This window comes from Saccopteryx leptura, chromosome 3, assembly GCF_036850995.1.
Source record: "Saccopteryx leptura isolate mSacLep1 chromosome 3, mSacLep1_pri_phased_curated, whole genome shotgun sequence".
Lineage (NCBI taxonomy): Eukaryota > Metazoa > Chordata > Mammalia > Chiroptera > Emballonuridae > Saccopteryx > Saccopteryx leptura.
Genome location: NC_089505.1, coordinates 366,643,282 through 366,662,364, shown reverse-complemented (window position 1 = coordinate 366,662,364; position 19,083 = coordinate 366,643,282). Strand labels below are relative to the sequence as shown.

Below are 19,083 nucleotides of genomic sequence, written 5' to 3'. Positions count from 1 at the left end.
CCTGAGATGGATTCCGTATCCCACCCCGAGGTACAGCTAGACAGAGGCAGAACTGGGCTGGAAATCCAGCCGCCCGTTCCAGCTATTCCTCTCCGGACACTCGGGGTCAGCCCCTCCGCTGGTCCTGAGCAACTTGCAGGGGTTATGAGTCTTTCTTGAAAAGAGTGACGGGATGTTGGAGACAGATTTTAACTCCTCATCTGCCCCTAAATCATGATGTGACCTTGGCCATTTCTGCTTTGTTGGGATGTTCTTGCTCTTCACCTGTTAAACGAGTGAGTTGACTAAATGAATGAGAAAGCTGTGGTTTGGCCATGAGCGCTTGTTGTCTACAGCAGACACAGGGCACACTGCTTGTCGCTGACCCAGAGGCCTCTGTCCCCACTCTGACTCTTGCTCCTGGACCCACACTTTCGCCCAGAATGGCTGTAGACAGCAGGCCCAGATAATGACCCAGGATGAAGGCCAGGATCCTTTGCCAGAGCCTCTCCCAGAATCCCTTGCAGCTAGGGGCGGCCATGGGATCCGGTAGCGATGAATGAAGCAAAAAGCCAAGTCGGAGGAGGAGTTTCTGAGGGAGTGTTTGCTTCCCCGTTTGCTGACCGCCAGGAGAAGAGAGCTGGCGGGCTCTGCCCGGCCCCCGGCCTCAGTGCACTCCTGACCCCGCAGCAGCCGCAGGCCCCTCGGAAGGATGACGGCCAAGAGCGGCAGAGGCGCAGACAGAAGGGGGTCGGAGTCCTTGACCACGAAGTTGAGCTTCCTGCCCACGCCCACAAATGCCTCCCTCGGGACCTCTTGTTAAATAAACGGGGCATGTTAGCTGAGGACTGCACAAGGCTGCACAAATGCTCGCTCTGCTCGGGGCTGGCGTTCTGTCCGCGGATGTGGTCACGGAGATGATCTCCTGCTGAGCAGAAGCTCTTACTGGGAGCGCCACGTGTTCTTCCCTCATAGGAAATGGTCAATGAACTGCTTCCTAATAAGTGCACTTTGTCTGGTAAACGGGAATCTTTCTACATAAATTCAGAGCCCCTGAGGGAAGAAGGGAAATAGTAGAAAGGAACCGTGGTGACAGAAACGGAAAGGAAAGGTGGTGAGCCCTGCGCCGGGCATGCTCGTCTGCATTCACCTCTGAGCGTGGACTGCGCCCGGGGCTGTACAAGCCAAGAAGCCGACTGAGCACGGGGATCAGGACGGACCTCCCGGAGCAGCCACGCTTCTGCTATCCCGAGAGCGCCAATGAGAGGGGGTGGGAGTGGCAAAGGGAACACCAATGAGAGGGGGCGGGAGTGGCAAAGGGAACACCAATGAGAGGGGGTGGGAGTGGCAAAGGGAACACCAATGAGAGGGGGTGGGAGTGGCAAAGGGAACACCAATGAGAGGGGGCGGGAGTGGCAAAGGGAACACCAATGAGAGGGGGCGGGAGTGGCAAAGGGAACACCAATGAGAGGGGGCGGGAGTGGCAAAGGGAACACCAATGAGAGGGGGCGGGAGTGGCAAAGGGAACACCAATGAGAGGGGGCGGGAGTGGCAAAGGGAACAGAAAGCGCCTGAGAGAGGGAAGAAGTACACCCAGGGCTCAAGTCAACCTGCGCAGATATGTGAAAAGAGATAGTCGTTTCCACTTACATCAGTCAGTATAGGCTAAATCAGGGGTCCCCAAACTACTGCCCGCGGGCCACATGCAGCCCCCTGAGGCCATTTATCCGGCCCCCGCCGCACTTCCAGAAGGGGCACCTCTTTCATTGGTGGTCAATGAAAGGAGCACATTGACCATCTCATTAGCCAAAAGCAGGCCCATGGTTCCCATTGAAATACTGGTCAGTTTCTTGATTTAAATTTACTTGTTTTTTATTTTAAATATTGTATTTGTTCCCGTTTTGTTTTTTTACTTTAAAATAAGATATGTGCAGTGTGCATAGGGATTTGTTCATAGTTTTTTTTTTATAGTCTGGCCCTCCAACGGTCTGAGGGACAGTGAACTGGCCCCCTGTGTAAAAAGTTTGGGGACCCCTGGGGTAGATCATGCCACAGTAACAAGTGACCCAGAAATCTTCAAAGGTTTGAAAGTTTCTTTCTCACTCATTCACCTCTATTCATCACAGGTGGATAGGGGTTCTGCACATTGTGCTCGCTCAAGAAGACAGGCCGAGGGGGACTCTGGTCAGACCCATGCTTCCTCAATCAGGGACAGGGAATACGGAAAGCCACATGCTGACCCTAAGCTTTTACCCTGAGTGCCAAACATCACTTCTGCACACATTGCTTTGGCCCAAACAAACCACATGGTTACAAGCATAATCCTCCTGCAGGAAGAGGCCGTCACATAAGGGTGATCAGTGGTACGTTCTATGACCCCAGTGCCCGGATGAAAAAGCAGAGCTTCAATGAGAGTACGGTTTGTTCGAGGCCCCTCGCTGTGAGGAGGCAGAGCAGGGATTTGAAATGAGGGTGTCTAACTCTAAATCGAGAGGACTTCCCACTATGATCAGAGGTGAGGGGCAATGCCCATCAGGCTTGGAAATGCTAGAGTACAGAGTGGGTACCCATGGAGAACCCCCGCCCCGCACATACTGCGCCCACTGGACGACCACCATGCCCACCCAGAGAAGGTTCCCTCTGGCCAGCTCGACCGGCACCACAGACAGTCTGAGCTCCCAGCCTGTCCTCGCTGTTCTCAGGCGTGCGAACACCACTCTTCTTCAATCTGCTGCTTTGAAACTTGAAGACATCTGCGGGTCTGTGCTGCCAAGATGGGCCCCCGCCCCCTCCGCGGGCACCTTCCTCTTGGAACAACGGGTCCCCGGTTTTCCCAGCACAGAAGGCTGCTGTCACCAGCTCTGCTTGTTCCCAGTGCGGTTCCTGGCTTCTCACCTCCTCGGAGAGGAGCTATGGCTTCAAATTTCTCAGATCCTCGCAGCATCTTCCTGGCCCGCGTCCCTGAGCCGAGTCCAAGACCAAGGCCAGGTACTGCTCACAAACACTTCAGACATCCGTGAGGGTTAGAGCCGGGGTCTTGGCTCATCTCCACGACCGTAGGGGCAACGCTTCCTCCTGTAGATTCAGTCAGGTACCATCAGAATATCTAAGGAGCCCCTGACAGACCTTCAGGAGGACACTAGAAAGCTATTTCAGTGAATTCTGTTGCTGAGATCAACTCAGCACTGAACCCAGCAACCAGTGGGTCAGCAAAGTCTGATGGGTCTGCTTTAAAACACATCCAGGCTGACCACTTCTCATCAGGGGTCTGGGCCACCATGTCCCCCTCCAGGGGAGGCCTGCCGTCGCTTCCTCCCACCTGGGCCCCCTTTGGTCAGTTCTCTGCCTGGCCGGTTGGTCCGAGCAAGCCCTCTGTCTGCTGCACAGCTCCCTGTGGTCTCCTTCAGCGGAAGCTGGGGTCCACAGGAGGCCTCCTGGCCTCTCACGGCTGTCCCCGTGGCCTGCCCGGCCCCCCTCCCGATACCTCCTCCTCCGCCTCACCCCCGGCCAGTCACCCCAGCCTCCCCGCCATCCTTCGACACTCAGGCACTGCCCGCATCTACGCTTTGCGGTTCCTCTTTCTGGCACATTCTGCCCAGGGCAAGGCACACGCTCTCTCCTCTGAGCCTCTGGGCGTGTGTCGCCTTTTCTGTCCCCTCCCTTAAACCTGAACCACGGCCCCCAGCCAGCCCTGCCCTGGGCTCCCTGCCCTTCCTGGGCGTCCCTCCTTCTCACAGCACTTGTCAGCGCCCAGCCCAGAGCGTGTCCTGCTGTTGCTAGTTGTTAACCTGTCCTGCGATGTCGGCAAGAGCTCTGTGAGGCCGGGCTGGTGGGCCCTGTGAGGGGCTGCCGTAACAGTGACCACTGTAACCACCGAAGGGACAGTGCCCAGTGCAGGGACGGAGCTCAGTCACCACCTATTGAATAAGCAAGTCCCATGGCACCCTAGGCAATGACGTAACCATGAACCTTGAACCACAACCATGCACGCAGTGGGACTGTGGTCTCTCCGGCACTGTCAAGCATGGGGTTCGCGGGGAAACAGAGCTGGGTTCAAATCCCGTCTCTGCCACTGGCTGCCAGCGACCCTGTGGGAGAGTCGCCGGGCACCTCTGAGCTGTCACGTCGCAGTGAAACAGGTGCCATCTTCACCAGGATTTTGTGAGGAATAAACGAGAGCATGATACACCGTGTCTGGCCGAGCCCACGCTCGCGCACACGCCGGAGCTGTACGTAATTACAGCGTGATGACAGCGCACGGAGGCCACGCGATGGAGCCGGCCGCCAGGGGGCCGCCCGGGGCTTGCTTTCCGGCTGCGTGCTGGCTCGGCAAGCCGGGCTCACAGACCCTGAACGTCAAACTTTGCCTCCATAAAGTTAGAAATGATCATACAACATGGATCTTCAGGGACTCGGTCGAAGAGTCAGAATCACAAGGTTAAGCTTCAAACATCAGGGTTTCCTGAAATATTCATTAACATCGGAAGAAGCAGCCACACAGCAGGAAACGATGAGAAAGACTCGGAGAGGGCTGCAGAATCACAGAATTTCCACACGGACCGTCCATTCCTCCACCAGCCGCACAGATCAGCAGGACCGTCCAGCAGGTCTGCCAGGCCCACACCCCGGAGAGCGAGCACCTCCCTGAACCGTGTGCCCTTGGAGCCCGACACCCCAGGAGGCAGACTCGCGGGTGGGGCGGGACAGGGGGCTGCCCACGTGCCCACCCGAGCGCCACACAGCGTGGGTGGTAAAACACAGGAGCTCTCTCGAATCTCTCTGCCCTGTCTTTTGTGTACCTGCACTGCCCGTAGGAGGCCGGAACCCTGGTTCCATCCCAGTTCTCAGGGTGCAGCTAGATCTGCAGTGATCACTCAGTTCAGATGGGCCACATCCACAAACCCCGCCCTCCACCGGGACAGAGGGGCAGCGGAGCCCCCAAGCCCAGCTGCCGTCCTGTGCATGCGACACTGCGAACCTCGTCCCGTGAGCCCCTCTCCCTCGGTAGCAGCTGAATTTAAATTGCAGCCTGACCCCTGCCCTTCTGTGAGCTGGCCCAGCACCCACATGCCTGGTGAGGCTGTGTCTCTTCAGTCACGGCCACATCAGGGTTTTCAGAGGCACAAGGGAGGCCATCGGATCAGCATCCGGGCCAGGCGTGAGGCTCATGGGGCTGCACGTGGGCTTTAGGACCAGGTGCCCCTGGCATGGGCACCGGTTCTGCCCTCCGGCTCTGTGTCCATGCGAGCCCAGCAGCCTCCGTTTCCTGGCGAGGAGAGACGGAGCTAACCACAGCGTTCGGCGTTCAGCGCTGCTATGAAGAACGGCAACAGCGCATACAAGAGCCTGGCACAGGGACCGCTGATGAGTTGCAGCCTTTGTATCACCTTCTAAAACAGCCCTTCATTCTCCCTGACCACATCTCGCCCCTTCACATCCTTCCTCCAACACAGGCTCAAAAGGTGCTGCCCACACACATGCACACGCCACTCCCTATGTCAATCTCGTCATGGTTTCCGAGGAACTCACTGTGCACGCGAATACCAAGAGCTAGTCTTCTACGCCCTCTCCAAGGACCCACCTTCACGGGCCGCCGCCATGTGCTGCCGCCTACCTCATTCCACAGATTCTCCACTCCCTCCGCAAGCATCCACAGAGCAGTCCCTCCGTGGGCGGTACCGGGCCAGGTGCTGAGCACGCAGAAGTGAAGACAGGAAGTTCCCCGCCACCAAGGAGGTCCACAGGTAAATGTCCAGGTGCCCTGAGACGCCACACCTGTAACAGGGAAGGAGCACAGAGGACGGGCGGTCAGTGCACCGCACACACAGACGGTCAGAAGCGTCCTGGAGGAGCCAGTGCCCCGTGGCTGCGGATGGCAGGAGCCCCTCCTGACAAAGCCACAGATTCATCAGAAAGATGAGTCTTCCTCTGAGGAGAGGATCAGCTCTGATTCAAGGGAACCTATGAGGCAAATCACTCCGGTGAAAAGTGCTCGGTTATGCAGACGTTGTCCTGGAAAAAGCGTTAGGATATGCTGATAAAGGGACACAATAAAACAAAGCCTGGGCTCTACGCACTGATTGCTTGAACTAAAAGGAAGGTCTCCAGTAAGATGTAACCGTGTTCTGCTACTGATGCGAAGTAGGGCGTGTCCTCTGTGCTTTTCCCTCTCCTCTCCTGGACAAGAGACATCGCTGTCCACGCCCTCAGCTGCAAGACAGGAAGGCGGGCCCTGACGGACAAGGCGGGGAAGGAGTCGTTTAAAGGGTTTGGGGCGCACAGCAATTTCAAAGGGTAAGCGGTCAGTTTACGGCACAGAAGCCTAGCAGTCACCCCCTTAACCAAGTCATCAAAGAAACCTCGCGAGTAATGGGACAAATCATCACGTGCCCCCTGATACGAGGCACCGAGGGGAGCCCAACCGCCCGCTGGCGGCATTCCCTCTGAAAACGCAGGAGGCGACCGGAATCACGAGGAAACAACAGGCTGGGCCCCTTCTACAGCATAAGATACCTGTCGGTGCTCTTAACAAAAGCCCAGGTCATGACAGAAGAGCAATACCGAGGAACCAGGCTGAAGGAGGCTCAGATATATGACGACTTGCTGTAATGTGTATCCCTAAATTGGATCCTGAACCAGAGAGTGATGTTTTGTTTTTTCTTTTGCTCCAAAGAACATCAGTGGTTCAACTGCTGAAATCTGATTAAGGCCCGTAGACTGGGATGATAGAACTGTTCCAATGTCAATTTCCTGATATCGATCATTGCACGAAGGTGAGATTAGCAAAGGGAGAGAGGATGAGATGGGGAGCCCAGAGGCTTGCAGAGAGCTAGTGAGCCCCACGTGAGCTTAATTAAGCCCCAGGAGCAGCGTCCCGAGTGGCCCGGGGAAGCAGGCCACCACTGGAGGGCTTTGAGCAGACCGCGGCTGGGCACTGCCGGCGGCCGAGGGCCTCCAGGGCAAGCCACTTTGGCACCAGGAACGGCACCGGCTTCCGAGACCCTCCCAAACCTGGGCGCTTCTGCCACCACCTTCTGTAGCGAAATAGGTCACTGCAGGAGCGAGATTTCTCCCGTTGCCCACTTTCCAAACCCGTCTCTCTGTGCAGGTGGCAGTCATCGGCACGACTTGAAAACATGGAGGGTCTGAGCCCTAGCTGCCAGAGGGGGCTGCGGGTCTGAGATTTCTGGTGTCTCCACTGGTGGTGTTGAAACTCACGAGGCGAGAGAAGCCCCAAAGAGAAAGAGGGTGCCGGGCAATCGGAAAACGCAACGGCTGTCTGCCAGAGAGGCGAGGGCGCCCGCGGTCAAATTATTTGATTACAGAGTCCGTCTTTACCCCCCCAACTTGTAAATCTTTCTGTTTGTAGGGTTGTCAAAGTCGGTAAAACATATTTTATCTTACTTTGGAAAGTCCTACAATATGGCTGAGGTAGGAAGCAGTGATAGTCCATGAACTCTTTTTTACCATTACTCATTTCAGGTGCGGCTGAACTCAGGCTCACCCAGTTTAAAACAGATTCTTTCTCCCTCCCCTCTAGATGTGTGTTCTCTGCGTACTATAAAATCTATTAGGGGCTGACATGTTTGGAGGCTTTTGAAGTGGACGTTACAATTCATTGTCTTCTTCCTGCAGAAGTTTACAACATCCTCGAGTCAAATAAAAATGCTTTTTGGCCTTTTCTAAACCTCCAGCCACGGGGAGTCCTGTCCATATTTCAACTCAGTAGGACTGTGAAGATAGAGATGAGTAGGTGTCTACACACAGAGAGAGAACAGGGCGGTCCACGGTTCCGAAACCCCAGTGTCGCTAAGAACGGCTGAAATCCTGATTCCTGAGCTCTGTCCCCTGAAGAGCAATTCAGCGGGGCCTGCGCTGGGGTCTGGCCTCTGCACAATGAGCAGAGTCCCCACGGTGTCCCCAGGCGATGGCGCACAGGTCGTGCGTGCGTGGGGGAGCTCCGGAGGGAGGGGCAGGGATGTAGCAGGAGAAAGGACCAGGGGGTGGGGCTCCCGCTGGTGCCCTCAGGGAACTGCCAGCTGTTCAGAATGGGCATGGGGAGAGGGGGGGTGAGACCCAAGGTCACAGCTGGAGAGGAACTGGGCTTCCGCAGGTGACTGACAACAGTGACCTTCCACAGAAAGAGGCTGGAAAAGCTACTCCTAAACTCACCGCTGACCAGGGTCGGTCAGTTGGTCTGCAAGCAGCACACCAGCTGGACTGCTGCTAGTGTCCTCTTACATTTTGATTTATTGACACATTGATTTTGGCCACCCTGGGTGCTGGCTGCTCATCCTCCACCTTCCACTCCCCTGGGAAGGACGGAGACTCTCACCTCAGCCGCTGCCCTTTGTCCTGAGAAGGAAGCAGGGCTGTCTGCGTCCAGTTCCAGCGCAGCCTCCCAGGAGGGGGGGGGTCTCCCCTCCATCCACAGCATGCTGTCGCCCCTCCCCCAACAGCTCAGATCCCAGATCCCCGGCTGTCCCTACCGCACTCCCCAATCCCCACATGGTGACACAGACGAATCTGGCTTATTCTGAATGAAAAGCCTCCCTCCCTTGCCACCCCGCCGCAAACCTCCTTCCCCCAGATCGATGGGATTAGTAATGGCTGATTTAATTAGTCCGGTTGCAGCCTTGCTTTATTACTTTCTCGTTTGCAGTGAAATAATGGGGAGCAAGCAGAAGGGATTTGTCATTATCCAAGGAGCCGATCAGCTGGGAGGGCACCAGTTCTGGCAAAGGGACTGCAGCCCTTACCTCCGGGCACACAAGGGAAGTCACTCCCTTTCCAAGGACATCAGGGTGTGTGACAGTTTGTGGAGTCCAGCGGGCAGCTGGGACCAACAGCCCTGGACCTCAGTGTTCCTAACAATCACCCAGGGGAGATGAGTGAGGCACCTGCCTCTTCCGCTTTCTGTGGGACCCCGGACAGGTGGCTGACCTTGAAGACTGACTCCAGGCCTGACGCTGCACTTGAACTGCTCTGGAGACTATGGGCATCACGATCCCCGGGGGGGGGGGGGGCAGCCCAGTGATCCAGATGCCTCGGGTCTGGGAGGGGCGCGGGACCTCACCTCCGAGGATGATGTCCAGGTGGGGCTGGTGCACGCTGGCACTGAGAAGCCCTGAACTGGAGGTGTGCCACCCTGGGTCCCAGAGGACCGTCTGAACTATGCCCGATGCCCACCTCACATATGTCCGACCTGTCAGCTGCAGACAAACTCTCACCAGTGCCCACATGTCACACCTGTCCCGCCCCCATATTCTACACGTGCTGCTCCCCACACCAAGGGTCTCCTCTCCTCCTCCAGCCCCACCTGGTCCTCCCCCTAGTTAACTCTTCCTCACGACAAAAGGCCCAAGATGGCTACTACCACCTCCACAAAGCTCAGCCTGACCCACACAGGACGGGCTGCCACCCTGTCCCCTGGGCGCACAGCGCGTTTTGTACAGCCCTTCATCGGAGCGCACATTTAATTACACAATTTTCAAGTCTTCCCTCCAATGAGACAATGGGATCCCTGGACATACTGGCTTCCATTTATCTCATTATCTCCAGAATTCAGAAAGGTGTCTGTCACCTTACTGGGCATTCAAAAGGTATGTGCTGGATAAAAGAATCAATCCATCGGTCAGTCAATCAATCAGTCCTGAGCCAATCTCACTGTCTATTAAGCCCCAGCTCTCCTTCCAGGAATAATAAAATGTAAACCTGTCTGAGTGATGTGATTTCAGAGAGATCAATAACTCCCCTCACCCTGACGCAGCTTCCCTCCAATCCCATTATGGTGCATGAAATTCTCACCATTGGTTTATTCATTTAATTCCACAAATATCGACTGGGACAAGACCCGCAGCAGAGAAACCTGAACTGGGAGCTGGACCCTGTCTGGCACGTCCTCCCGAGCAGAGCCTTGGAGGAGCTGCTCTTCCCGTGGGCGCATGCGGGGCTGGGGAGCGGACAGCCCAGCTCAGGGGAGGCGGCCGGGGGGTGATGGACACACATCTGGAACCCAGAGGAGAAGTGTGGTGGGGGCGATGGACACAACGTCTGGATCACAGAGGAGAAGTGTGGTGGGAGTGATGGACACAACGTCTGGATCACAGAGGAGAAGTGTCGCCGGGGGCGATGGACACAACGTCTGGATCACAGAGGAGAAGTGTCGCTGGGGGCGATGGACACACATCTGGAACCCAGAGGAGAAGTGTGGTGGGGGCGATGGACACACATCTGGAACCCAGAGGAGAAGTGTCGTGGGGGCGATGGACACAACGTCTGGAACCCAGAGGAGAAGTGTGGTGGGGGCGATGGACACAACGTCTGGATCACAGAGAAGTGTCGCCGGGGGCGATGGACACAACGTCTGGAACCCAGAGGAGAAGTGTCGCCGGGGGCGATGGACACAACGTCTGGAACCCAGAGGAGAAGTGTCGCCGGGGGCAATGGACACACATCTGGAACCCAGAGGAGAAGTGTGGTGGGGGTGATGGACACAACGTCTGGAACCCAGAGGAGAAGTGTCGCCGGGGGCGATGGACACACATCTGGAACCCAGAGGAGAAGTGTCGTGGGGGCGATGGACACACATCTGGAACCCAGAGGAGAAGTGTCGTGGGGGCGATGGACACAACGTCTGGAACCCAGAGGAGAAGTGTCGCCGGGGGTGATGGACACACATCTGGATCACAGAGGAGAAGTGTGGTGGGGGCGATGGACACAACGTCTGGAACCCAGAGGAGAAGTGTCGCCGGGGGCGATGGACACACATCTGGAACCCAGAGGAGAAGTGTCGTGGGGGCGATGGACACACATCTGGAACCCAGAGGAGAAGTGTCGTGGGGGCGATGGACACAACGTCTGGAACCCAGAGGAGAAGTGTCGTGGGGGCGATGGACACACATCTGGATCACAGAGGAGAAGTGTGGTGGGGGCGATGGACACACATCTGGAACCCAGAGGAGAAGTGTCGTGGGGGTGATGGACACAACGTCTGGATCACAGAGGAGAAGTGTGGTGGGGGCGATGGACACACATCTGGAACCCAGAGGAGAAGTGTCGTGGGGGTGATGGACACAACGTCTGGATCACAGAGGAGAAGTGTGGTGGGGGCGATGGACACACATCTGGATCACAGAGGAGAAGTGTCGTGGGGGTGATGGACACAACGTCTGGAACCCAGAGGAGAAGTGTCGTGGGGGGCTGTGATCCGGGAGTCCCCCGAGCCTGGGCAGGTTCAGACCGTGCCGTGGGGTAGATGGCACCACACGAGGAACAGTGGCAGCGTAGGAAGGAAAAGCAGCCGACCACCAAACACAGAGGAAAACCGCTTTAGTGGAGGGACATTCAGGCACCTGATACTGAGCTAAGCTCGTGAACGTGACCCTCTCCCTATGCCTGTCTGCCTGCCACATCATCCTGCTCAATCCACATTTGCTGGATGGATGGATGGATGGATGGATGGATGGATGGATGGATGGATGGATGAACTTCGTGTTGTGTTGTTATTATCATTTCAATTTTCTTGGTACGATTACAGCTTATAGAACAAAATGACCTAACTGGGTTTATACTGCTAGTCAAAGGCAGAGCTTGTCTGATGTAGGGAGTCAGAGTTCCCCTTCGTTCTTGTGTCATGTGAGGTGAGAGCTGCTAGAGTCATAGGGTCCCTGAAGCTACATGAAGAGGGTGGTGGTGGGGTGCTGGCTCCTACCAGCTCAGGAGACTGACAGCACACACCTCACCCCGACCCTGCATCAGGTAGTGTGACACTGGCCGTGGTGGAAGTATTTACACCATGGAAATAGGCACATGCTAAAAACTGTATAAACTGGGCTTTTTTGGTTTTGTTCTAATTTGTTTTCTTTTTTTTTTTTTAAATAGAAACTTCTATGTTTGCTTCTAGAAAGTCAGTTTTGAAACATTTGCCTGCACGCACTGGAGGCAAGCTGGGGCATCAAATCCCCATTTTACACAGATAACAGACCCGGCGCTTAAAATACTCCTTTGTATTCCACGTGAGGGAATTGAGGTCCAAGAAATTAAATGACTGGGACAAAGTCACACAGCCCCTGAGTGGCAGGGCCGGAGCTAGAACCGAAGTCTTTCTGTTCAGGCCTGCAGGCCACAGGGCTGGCTGAAAATCAAAGTTCTCATAAAGGCTGCAGCTCAGAGCCCAGGCCCGCAGCCATCTCGCCCTGAAGGGTCAGTATCACACACATCCACAGCTTCCTGTTTCTGTCCTCCGAACCCCCAACACGTGCAAGTACGCAGAGTGGACGGGGTCAAGGACTTCGGCTTCGGCATCAGGTTCTACCCCTGACCAACTGTGGAACTTAAGACAAAATGCCACACGTGCCCAAAAGGAGGGCCACGCGATGGGTTGTAACTTATCTCCCACTGACAACGGCCAAAGAATAGTGATGTGGACACGAACATATAAACTTCTGGTGCAATACACAATCAAATGTCTACCCATTCTATAAGATTTATACATTCGATTATGCATGTATATTTCAAATCATACATAAAATAAACATCCGTCTTAATCACCTTTCACATTAAGTGAAATAATTTTATACAGGCTCTTCCCAGGCATCCCATAAATCTCCGCATCTCCACTCTCAGGAGACAGAGACTTTTTGAGTCATTCATTACAGTCTTCTCAAGGGTATTTGCCTTCCCCTCCGGCTAAGCTGTTGGAGACTCGGGACTTCCTGCAGACAGAAATGATGTCACTGGGATTGTATACCAAGAATGGTTTTCATGCCTTTTTTTTAACAGGAGTACGTTCCAGATCACTACAATGTGACCACTTAGTGCTACATTTTTAGACATCTGGATTTAGCTGCTTTTGATATATTAAAAAAAAAGACCACTCATAAATATTTTGAAAGTTATAAAGCATAACACACCAATGTCTCAAATCACTTTTGAACTAATGTTAAAACAATAGCACCAGCTTTTTGGCATTCAGTGTTTCCCAAGAATATAATTTTCGACATTTTTCTCACAGCCTTTCCATGTCCTTATGTTTGGGGTCTGATAAATACCATATGTGGACATTTTTTTTCAAACCAGTGTGCCACTCCTTGTCTCTTATGTGGAACAACGTCTGTGGCCACATTTACCAGACTTGCTTATATGCTCGGGTTTATCTCTATCGTGGCATTCTGTGCTCTTTGCTCTATTTTTAGGTTTCTTTCTATCTCTTCCGTTGTATTGTTGCAGTTTTTGAACTGATGTCTTTTTCTCATTCCAAATGTTTCCATACACTGGATTGGGAATTATATCCTCTCTGTCTGTTCTTTTAGGGCCCGTCCTAGAAATTCTAGTGTTCTTACTTAGCACACTCAACATGCGACATTCTTTCTCCCTCCACTCCCTTCTCAACTTAGAGTCTACCACGTTCGTGTATTCTAATTACGTTTTTTAAAAACTCCATGAGATGTTGTTTTTGCCGTTCTACATAACTAGAGCTTATTTTATTTACCCACAGATTTACCATGATCTTTTTTTTAAATTTTTTTAGAGAGGAGAGAGAGAAAGAGCAAGGAGAGAGAGAGACAGAGAGAGAGAAGGGGGGAAGGAGCTGGAAGCATCAACTCCCATATGTGCCTTGACCAGGCAAGCCCAGGGTTTCGAACCTGCGACCTCAGCATTTCCAGGTCGACGCTTTATCAACACTGCACCACCACAGGTCAGGCTACCATGATCTTTGATCGCTGTTTCTTCCTGCATTCCAAACATTCCTTCCAGCATGATTTCTTTTTCTGCCTAAAGTACAGCCTTTATATTATTACTTCATTGAGGGTTACCTGGTGGCCAACACCCTCAATTCTTTCTCTCTGAAAAATCTCTTGTTTCTTTTGGCCTCATTCCTGAGTAGAGAACCCTATAAAGTGTCAGTTATTATCTCTTAGCACTTTGAAGATATTACTCCCCTGTCTTCTGCATTTCAATGTTGCTGTTGAGAAATATGCTGTTGACTTATCTAGTGTTTCCTTGCAGATTATATTCTGTTATGTGCTTTTATGCTCTTCCCTTTATTTTTGATATTCTGCAGCTTTACCAAGCTTTACATATATGTTATTTTTGTTTTGTTTTGTTTTCTTGCTCGAGAGTCATGGGACCATTCGCATTTATAGATGTGTGTCTTTCATTAGTGTAGGAAAATTCTCAGCCACTATCGTTTCAAATATTGCCTTTATCTTCTTCTCTCTCCTCTCCATCTGAAATTGCAGATTGATTATGTATTGTAACTTCTCAGTTAAACTCCACATAATTCCCCTTTCCTCCTTTTTTACCCATCTCTTTCTCTCTTTTTGTTATAATCTGGGTAATGTCTTCCAATCTCCTCTATTAATTAACTTTCTCTTCAGTTGTGTATAATATGCTGTTAAACCCATCCAATGAGTTTTTAATTTCAATTATAATATCTGTCATCCCTAGAAACACTTCTTTCTTAAATCTGCTTGGTCACACTTTTTCTTACTCTCTGCTCATTTTCAATTCTCAGCTGTATTTAACTATGTAAAATACCTTCATTTTGTATCCTGAGTCTGATAACTCCACGATCTGACTCAGCCTGTTGTTTCTTCTTGCTGGCTCTCCCTGAAGGTGACTCATTTCCTTGTGGGATTTGCAATTTTGAACATTAGCTCATATTTCTGGCAAATTTATCAGTGGGGGTGATTTGAGTCCAGGATTAAAGGTGAGTTCCTGCAGAATAATTTGCATTTCCTTATAGCACTCTCCTAGAAGTTTCAACAACTCAGAAACATGTTGTAATTTCTTGACTTCAGGTTTTGTTGCGCTGCTGAGATAGGGTGAACTGGGGCTTTCCAAACCTTCGGGAAGACTGCTCTCCCAAACTTCCTTAAGTTGTTGATTCCCAATTTAATTCCATGAGGTCAGAAATCCTACTTGGTACGAATCAGTTTATGTAAATGTGTTGATACTTGTTTTATGCCTAGCATATGGAAAATGATACTGTTCCGTGTGTACAGTGACTTAAGAAGAACCAAGTTGGAGGAATCACACTACCTGATACCAAACTATACTACAAGGCCAAAGTAATCATAACAGCCGTGGTTCTGGCATCAAAACAGACATATACGTCAATGTCACAGAATAACCTGGAAGCACTGACCACACCACGCCAGATGGAACAAGCCCAGGCTCTTTACTTCCTGGTGAAACTCACCAAAAGGATGCTAGTGACTCTTCTACTCCAGTCAGGCTGACCTGTGGTGGCGCAGTGGATAGAGTGTCCAGCTAGAATGCTGAGGTCGCTGGTCCGAAACCCTGGGCTCACCTGCTCTAGGCACATACAACAAGCAAGCCACGAACAACTAAGGTGAAGCAGCTATGAGTGGATAGCTCTCACTCCCCCACTGCCCTGCTCTATAAAATCAATAAAAATTTTTAAAATAAAAAAATAAAGAAAAGAAATGAATGTATATTATGCTATTGTTGTGCAGAATATTTTATAAAGTCACTGAGGTCTATTAGTAATTAAAAGGGATACTGAAGTCTTCAATGATTATTGCTGAATTGTCTGTTTCTCCTTTTAATCTTTTCATTTTTGGAACTTGTCATTAGGGGCATATGCATTCATTATTTCTCTCAGACAATTGAATATAAGGGGAAACATAACATTTTTTTTATTTTAAAGTCTATGTTTTGTCTGATGCTAATAGAACCACTCTAGCTCTTTTGTGGTTAAAGTCTGGATGGTAACTTTGTAATCTTTTTACTTTTAACCTTTCTGTGTCATTGAGTCTACAGTGTTTATTTTCTAGACAGCACGTAGTTGAAACTTGTTTTCTGTTTCCCGTCTTACCATCTCCGCCTTCTAACTGAAGAGCATAGTGTAATAATTGATGTGCTTGCATTTGTGTTTGCCATTGGGCTGTTTTCCCCACGTCTCACGGCTTTTTTGTTCATCAATCTCCTCTTTGCTGCTTCTTTTGTGTTAAACAGATATTTTCTAACCTATTTTTATAAGACTCAGCTCAGTCACCTCCACACGGAAGCCTTCCCCGACACAGCCAGGCCCCTGAGCAAATGGTTTAGGCTTGCTCTGGGTTCCCACAGCCGAAGCAGAAACACCACCAGCTCTGAGTCCCTCAAACACAGGAATATTTTTTTCCAGCACTACCATCTTCACATGGAGCCTGGCATATAAAGGAGTTCCCTACATGCTTAGTGATGATAAGTAAATAGAAAATTACAACTTGTGCTGAGGGCTAAGATGAGCAACCACCCAGAAGGACAGGTCTCACTTGGGGCCAGGGCTGCCCTCCCAGGCCTCTGGACATGAACAGGAGTTAGTGTAGCAGAGAGGGCAGGACAGTACACCAGGAAGACGGTGCTGCTATCCCGTTCCCCAAAGCAGAAAGCATGTGCCACCGCGGGAGAGCACTGTGAGTGGGTTAGGAAGAGTCTTTACTTTTTATTTCAACAGTTATGAATTTATGTTCGTGAGAATTAGAAGAAAAAATACACACACACACACACACACACACACACGTGTGTGTGCAGATGCACATGTGCCCAATATATTAAATCCATGCTATCACACCTACTGTAGCTCTACTTTTTAAGAAGCATGTAATCTTGAGAATAAATATCAACCACATAGTGGTCCAGATAACCTGTGAAAATAGCAAAATTGTAAAGGTGATATGTGAACGCTGGGAGTTTGGGGGACACTAAGCCAAGACGGGAGGTGTGAAACAGGAGGGGCAGGGAGACGCGACGGGCACTTGAAACTGGCAGAACTGCCAAGGAGACGTAGGGCCCCGCTGAGACACCGTGGGGAGGGGCCGGGAAGGGACTACACCACGCAAGGCTGCCAACACTGGGCAACAGCTGCCACTTCTCCTGAGGGCAGCGCGTCAGGGAGAGGACAGAGTCAGGAGGTCGTCAGGCAGGGGTTTGAACAAAGGGGACACTCGGTCCCATCCTTCAGAATCTCTCTCTGAGAAATGTCTGTTGGCTCAAATGGTCAGAGCCAAGATAAACAGGCAAGGATATCTAGGGTGGCATCCTCCATGACAGTAAAACTCTGCAAATAAGCCCAATGTGGGACCAACGCCTGAGCATACCGCAGCTGACCCAGCAAGAAGGGTGCACCATCAGACCTGTTCTTAGGCATACATAAGCGTGTGGGAGAGATGCTCACATGTAAAGTAACATAAAAACCTAGATACAAGTATGTGCATACATCAGAATATACGGAAATACACACACACACGTACATGTGCACACATCAGTGGTCATATCTGGTGATAGGTCATATCTGGTGATTTACAAGTTTTAAATAACTTTCAGTATCTTCTAAAGCTTCCACCATAAAACAATATCTAAAAATTTTTACTTCCTTTTCTGCAGGGAGAAAGTCATTTTTGAAAAGAAAAAGGCATTTTCAGCAAGATGGTGGAAAGTGGAGACAGAGACCGCTGCCCCTCCCAACTCTAAAGCCAAAGCCGACTCTGAAAGGGCCAGCAGGTGCCCACTCAGCAACCTCCACAGGCACACACAGCACCCACCTTCCAGCAGGGAAGACTCCACTTCGAAAGAGCCCGCCAGGAGGGACACGCCCAACCACCACCATCCCACCACCCCTCTTCGCCAATCACGGGGTCAGGCATAACGACCCAAGACAACCACACACTCGTGCTCACTGGGGACGTCCCGGCCAGTAAGCACCAGATCAAACAAGCAGTGAGGAGGCTCGATGTCCTGGACTGCCCACAACCAACTCCTTGATCGACTCTGATGAACGGAAGACAAGTGTGTGTGACTGACCCCTGACTGTGACGTGTCCAAGGTTACCAGCCAAGTTGGGATCTTCTAGCCTGGTTCTGTCACCACCAAAGAAAAAGAAGAAAAAGGGAGTGACCGAGGACTCTTCTTGGCTGCCCTTGTAATCATCTCCCCAGGAAAGGACAAAAAGAATGGATCTGGTGACTCATTTTTAAAAGGAAGATGTGTTCAGATTCCCTTTTCCCTCTCTCCCCTTTTGTCTCCTGCCAGCTGAGGGCTCACACGGGGAGCGGGGCTTTTGTTCCTGTAATCCTGGGCTTATCTTTATCAATAATGGGGTTGTCGGAACTACCTTTGAATTAAAAGTGGGGCCCTGGAACAATAGGTTTTTCAGATCAGGCCCCAGTGTCTGGACTGTCCAGATGAGCTTTCAAAGGAGGACAGAGAGAAAATGAAAGTTCAGTATAACGGGGAACAAAACTATTTTCTTTCTACTACAGCTAATTGTTTTAGCTCTCTGATCCTGTTTAAGCGATGCAATAAAATGAAGGTAAGTCTTCTATTTCTATGTTTTAATGCCATCCTTTGCCTCTTCATTCAGTAGTTGAATCACGGCACCTGAGGGTTGGGAGGAGCAATGGTCATCTGGTGCAATCTTTGCATTCTGCAGCAGGGAAACTAAAGTCGGCTGTAGGTTGACTCAGAACCTGGTGAAGGGAGGGGCACAGAGACCAGCACGACGGGGAACAACTGGGAGGCGGTGAAAACACTACGTGGTTTGAAATTACGCAGAATTCTAGTACATCTTTGCCATGTAAACATCAATAACTGTCTTACTGCCACTAAGTCTCAACTCTACAATGTCAGTGGGGATAATACGACCCATTGAGTGAATGTTTGGGAAATACCGAGCAAATGCTGTGCGTGTCCTCAGGTCTCCGCACGGGTCCCCAACATACACAAAGCACGGGACACACATGGGGCACATGTCACAGCACACAACCGGAGCTGGAGTTGCTTTGAATATCTCTTTATAACAGACCAAGAAGGTGACGCTGCAAAGCTAGGAAGTGGCGAAGACAAAAGTCTGACCCAATTCAGAAATTGAATCAGTTGTAAAATCCTCATAGCCTGACTGCCTCACTGAGTCTCACTTCTCTATACTTTCCAAACGAGCTGTAAAGCCCTGCAAAAATGGTCAAGTGCTCAAAATTTAAGAAATGACTTTTTTTTTTTCCAAATATGCAAAGTGGGTGGGGCTTTTCTCAGATTCAAAATCCATCTGAATCAGCAGTTTCGTCTCTAGAATGCTTTACCGCGTGGTAACACAGG

The 19,083-nt window shown here is 51.3% G+C and overlaps 1 long non-coding RNA gene across 1 annotated transcript in view; it reads right to left on the bottom strand.

Annotated features, from left to right (window-relative positions):
- Positions 1 to 19,083, bottom strand: part of LOC136398091 (uncharacterized) — a 189,858-nt gene that overhangs the window by 79,993 nt on the left and 90,782 nt on the right. Inside the window, exon 3 of the long non-coding RNA XR_010749990.1 lies at positions 5,594 to 5,754. This is a non-coding gene — a long non-coding RNA (uncharacterized lncRNA). The remainder of the gene's footprint in view (positions 1 to 5,593; positions 5,755 to 19,083) is intronic.